Source organism: Silurus meridionalis, chromosome 3 (assembly GCF_014805685.1).
Source record: "Silurus meridionalis isolate SWU-2019-XX chromosome 3, ASM1480568v1, whole genome shotgun sequence".
In the NCBI taxonomy this organism is placed as follows: domain Eukaryota; kingdom Metazoa; phylum Chordata; class Actinopteri; order Siluriformes; family Siluridae; genus Silurus; species Silurus meridionalis.
Window position 1 is genome coordinate 33,299,379 of NC_060886.1, and position 5,969 is coordinate 33,305,347.

Genomic DNA, 5,969 nt, shown 5'->3' on the forward strand with positions numbered 1-5,969 from the left:
AGTACATGTCAAAGCCCAAACTTCTTCACTGTAACTTCAGTAAAAAACTATAGTCAGAACTTCAACTTTTACCAGAGTCTTTTAAAACATGAATATCTGTACTTCTACTTAAGTGAAGGATGTGTGTACTTTTGCCGCCTCTGCAAGCAGGCAGATGGATAGATTAAATAGATAGATATTAATCGATAGGAAAGATGAGCAGGTAAATAGGCATTCAGACAGAAAAACAGAAGACTTACATAAATAAGAAACACAAATAAAAGGATAATTAAAATAAACAAGTAGACAGAAATTTGTAAAAATTGTTTTATCAGCCACTACAGGGATAAGAAACACATGCTTGTATGTCAGGATGGCCGAGCGGTCTAAGGCGCCAGACTCAAGGTTCTATACCTTCCAGGAAACTGAGTGTTCTGGTCTCCACATGGAGGCATGGGTTCAAATCCCACTACTGACAGTGACTTTATTTTCATTAGAAACCAAAACAATAATGAAATAATTATTCTCCTTTGTATTTCAAACTCAGACATAAAGAATAAACAAGTACATGGTTACCTATTAGTGGGAACGACAGGCAGAAAAACATGGCAGCATCAGTCGAGGATCTGGCAAAAAGTGTAACTGAGTTTCGGGAGACAAAAAGGTATCACTAAAGGATCAAATAAACAAGTCCTTTATCAATCTTTATCTTTATCAGATAACAGACAAGTATATATATATACACACTGGATAAAACCCGAGCTTAAACTTTTCCTGGTTGGGTAAGAAAACATAGTAACCAGGGATGTGTGAACCCAGACAAACACTTTCTGTGTATCTTACATACTCCCATCATAAAGATCCTATAGACACTGAACAGACAACATAGGAATGTGTTTAGAGAACCAGTGTGAGGCCGATCTTAATACTAACAGTTATGAAAAAATATAAAAAAAATTTAGGAGGTTGGCCGAACACTCGAGCGCCTTGCAACCCTTGTCAGACTGTCCAAAAAACCTCAAGCAACTAGCTCAAGAATAAGACCCCCATATTCTTCATTTGTTGCAGTTCTCAAATGCAATCGAGGGTAACATGTCTGCTTATAAAAAACCTTTTTACCCAGAAAAAAAAGCAGCACCAGCAACTCCCCATAACTGTGTTCATCACTCGGAAGAAGACACCAGACACTACGCCTTTAGCGACAACAGAAGTTATGGACGAGGGTGAAGATACTGCACCACCTGATGAAGAGCTGTAATGCTATTCTTGGGTATGCAGTACATTCATTTCATCACCTTCATCATCATTAGTACTGCACACTTAATTCATCATCATCTTTATCATTCAAGGATGACTTGGCTAACAAGGGCTTAAGGAGAAACTCCCAATGTCAGTCCAAAATCTGACAAAAAAGCATAGATGTGTTTGGAACAGAAAAACTCAGGAAAGATATCATTAAATTTTTATACTCTGATGTTTAGTTCTTTATCAACAGGAAAGTGCTTCAGCAAGTCCTAATTTTATGATGGATTTTGTGTGCAGATTTGCCGTGGGAGCTGCAGCTTGCAGTGGTTTATGCCACTCATGATCTGGCAGCCAGCAACCCCAAAGTCGCTGTAAAGATTTTGGAATCATGGTGGCAAGACATCACAAAGCTCATTCCTCCAGCCGTCACCAAGCCTCAGACTCTCTATATGAATAATTTAATAGATTACTTTTTTAGTGATTTACATTTAAAACTTTTGTTCATAAAGAAATAAAATACATTTTAGATCTGTACAGTGTTATCTGCTGTCCATTATAGTTTATGTTTATGTGGAAAAAGCCTGTATGCTATAGACTCCATGATGAAGACATCAGACAGTTTGGATCAGGACCAGCAAAACCCATCACAGTGAGCACTGGGACCTCAGGGCCGTATCCTCAGTCACCAGCTGTTCACACTGTGATTCATGACTGTGCTACAATGCACAGCTCAAATCATCAAGTTCACCAGTCACATGACTATGGTGGGTCTCATCATCAAGAACAATGAGACGACTTTCAGACAGGAAATGCAGTGGATAATGGACTGGTGCAGACTCAACAATCTTGTGTTTACCTGTGGAGAAACTCACCTGGTCTCTCAAATCCTCCAGCATTGTAGATGATCAAACATACACCCTTCATACACACTTTTACCCTCTGTGGTGCCTGAGAGCCAGGAAATGATACACCAGTGGAAGTTTGAAAAGTCACACCGTAACAAGAAACATGTTGATGTGCTGAAAACGGTGCACAATGAAATAAAGAAGCCAAACTGAAATTCAGTAATAGTTTCTCACAAACTGTTCCGGCAGGAGCAGTTTATTATGAGGTTAATATTGAAGCTTCTGCTAGAGATGATGAATGCGGCGGTGCAGCTGTGGCTGCAGTGAAAAGAGACCTGTTGAATTGTGTTCACTGGGTTTCCTGCTTTAGTTAACGGCATTCATTCACGCTGTATGAAATGTCTGTGATGCAGTGCTCTGTTATACTGCATATCTGTATAATTCTATAGCTGTGGCATCATAATGATGTTATTAAGAGGGGGATTGGAACTGAAGACCTGCCACTGTATAAACTATTAGAGACAACGAGTAACGCTGTGCAGATCTACTGTGTATTTTATTTATTTATGTACAAAAATATACAATGTTATAAATATAATCTATAAAAAATATTTATAAAGAGATCACATTTTTAGGTTTTATGTGATGATGGATGAAGCTGATCTAAGGCACTTGGTGACGGCTGAGGGAACGCGCTTGAATGTGATCTTGTTCTGCTTCAGGATCAGTTACAAAACAAAGCCCAGGTGCTCGTAAGCTCTTAGTAAATGCTTCATGGAGAAAACATGAAAATGAAAAGCATTTAAACACATGCAAAGTTTATTAAATACAACATGCTCTAAAATTAAAACACACCCAAATACACAGGAACAAAAACAGTGTGTTATTAAAAAAGGGGCTTCTCTGCATTTAATTGTTGCTTTTTATATAACAACTCATATAAAGTGACAAGAAAATTTCTTTGGAGTTTTTAGTTGCTCTTTACAAAAACATGCTGTATGTTACCACTGAAATGTTGCAGTAGTTCTATATTATGAATCTGGACTTTTTCAATGAAGAACAAAGCTTGGAGTAGAATAAACTTATAACACTAATAATAATAATTATAATAATTAGAGGAAGAAAAAGAAGAAAAAAAAGAAAAAGAACTGCATTAGTTATAGAAACAGTTGAATTGTAACAAACAGGTCACATTGACAATTGTCAGTCTCACACTGCCCTCTAGTGGCACTGTCAATGCTTGATTTTTGCTTAATTCTGAGTAAATATTTTTTACATTTTGTTTGTTTTATAATATGTTTATGATGTATCTCTCTCTCTCTCTCTCTCTCTCTCTCTCTCTCTCAGACTAGAGTATAGGTGTGCAATAAAAAAGCTCACACATCTGGCCTATTAAGGAGATGTGTGAGGATGTTGAGCAGTGTGTCAGGTTTCATTTAACACTGTATCATTTTATATGCCTTCATCCTGTACAAACAACTGATGATGTTTGGGAGTGTGGATGAGAGAGCTGGTCTCATATTGCTCCAGAAAATGATTTTTAAGTTACTGAAAATAATTTGCATTGTTTAGTGGCTGTTTCTCTGATGTAGTGACTGTCAGAGTAATGAAAATACTCCACCATGTACAGTAATTGGGTGACAGTAGGTGGCGCAATAATGACCTTGTTTATTCATGACAATTGAATTAATGACTTCAACTTTAATGAAAAACAAACACAAAGGTGAATGAGAGAGATCTCAAAGTGAGCTACCTAGTAGCTGAACTCGTAGCCTAATCAAAAAAAGCCCCACACTGTGGCAGAGACATTAATGCTACCTGCCTGCAAAGCCTTTTTATTTTTATTTATATATATATATATATATATATATATATATATATATATATATATACAGGGAGTGCAGAATTATTAGGCAAGTTGTATTTTTGAGGATTAATTTTATTTGAGGATTTAATTTGAACAACAACCATGTTCTCAATGAACACAAAAACTCATTAATATCAAAGCTGAATATTTTTGGAAGTAGTTTTAGTTTTAGCTATTTTAGGGATATCTGTGTGCAGGTGACTATTACTGTGCATAATTATTAGGCAACTTAACAAAAACAAATTCATACCCATTTCAATTATTTATTTTACCAGTGAAACCAATATAACATCTCAACATTCACAAATATACATGTCTGACATTCAAAACCAAACAAAACAAATCAGTGACCAATATAGCCACCTTTCTTTGCAAGGACACTCAAAAGCCTGCCATCCATGGATTCTGTCAGTGTTTTGATCTGTTCACCATCAACATTGCGTGCAGCAGCAACCACAGCCTCCCAGACACTGTTCAGAGAGGTGTACTGTTTTCCTCCTTGTAAATCGACATTTGATGATGGACCACAGGTTCTCAATGGGTTCAGATCAGGTGAACAAGGAGGCCATATCATTAGATTTTCTTCTTTATACCCTTTCTTGCCAGCCACGCTGTGGAGTACTTGGACGTGTGATGGAGCATTGTCCTGCATGAAAATCATGTTTTTCTTGAAGGATGCAGACTTCTTCCTGTACCACTGCTTGAAGAAGGTGTCTTCCAGAAACTGGCAGTAGGACTGGGAGTTCAGCTTGACTCCATCCTCAACCCGAAAGGCCCCACAAGCTCATCTTTGATGATACCAGCCCAAACCAGTACTCCACCTCCACCTTGCTGGCGCCTGAGTCGGACTGGAGCTCTCTGCCCTTTACCAATCCAGCCACGGGCCCATCCATCTGGCCCATCAAGACTCACTCTCATTTCATCAGTCCATAAAACCTTAGAAAAATCAGTCTTGAGATATTTCTTGGCCCAGTCTTGACGTTTCAGCTTGTGTGTCTTGTTCAGTGGTGGTCGACTTTCTGCCTTTCTTACCTTGGCCATGTCTCTGAGTATTGCACACCTTGTGCTTTTGGGCACTCCAGTGATGTTGCAGCTCTGAAATATGGCCAAACTGGTGGCAAGTGGCATCTTGGCAGCTGCACGGCTTGACTTTTCTCAGTTCACGGGCAGTTATTTTGCGCCTTGGTTTTTCCACACGCTTCTTGCGACCCTGTCGACTATTTTGAATGAAACGCTTGATTGTTCGAGGATCACGCTTCAGAAGCTTGGCTATTTTAAGACTGCTGCATCCCTCTGCAATATATCTCACTATTTTTGACTTTTCTGAGCCTGTCAAGTCCTTCTTTTGACCCATTTTGCCAAAGGAAAGGAAGTTGCCTAATAATTATGCACACCTGATATAGGGTGTTGATGTCATTAGACCACACCCCTTCTCATTACAGAGATGCACATCACCTAATATGCTTAATTGGTAGTAGGCTTTCCAGCCTATACAGCTTGGAGTAAGACAACATGCATAACGAGGATGATGTGGTCAAAATACTCATTTGCCTAATAATTCTGCACTCCCTGTATATATATATATATATACCGTAATTTCTGCATCCAAATATAAGCCGCACGCACTGAATTTTATAAAGATTTTTATTTTGAACATAAATAAATTATGCATTTCCTGTACACGGTCCGAGTGAGTGGCAGGTAAACGTCAGAGGAACATCGTCCATATTTATCTTATCATCTGATTTATTATAAAGAGTTTCATTGGTTCACCTGAACCCGTTCGGCAGTTTCATTGGTCTAATGTTACGGGGCCCAGTTTTTGAGCTTGAAGTTTCTGAAACCGGGAAAAACCCAGGAAAAATCCATAAATTAGTCGCTTCGTTGTTTAAGCCGTGGGGTTCAAAACCTGGGAAAAAAGTAGCAGCTTATAGTCTGGAAAATACGGTGTATATATATATATATATATATATATATATATATATATATATATATATATATATATATATATATACACACACACACATTTCTTT

The 5,969-nt window shown here is 38.0% G+C and overlaps 1 non-coding gene across 1 annotated transcript; it reads left to right on the forward strand.

The window, feature by feature from the left end:
- The first annotated feature begins 346 nt into the window (after positions 1–346).
- On the forward strand, positions 347–457 carry trnal-caa. The gene is made up of 2 exons: positions 347–384; positions 412–457. It is a non-coding gene; the product is annotated as a tRNA-Leu (tRNA).
- Positions 458–5,969: the final 5,512 nt, after the last annotated feature.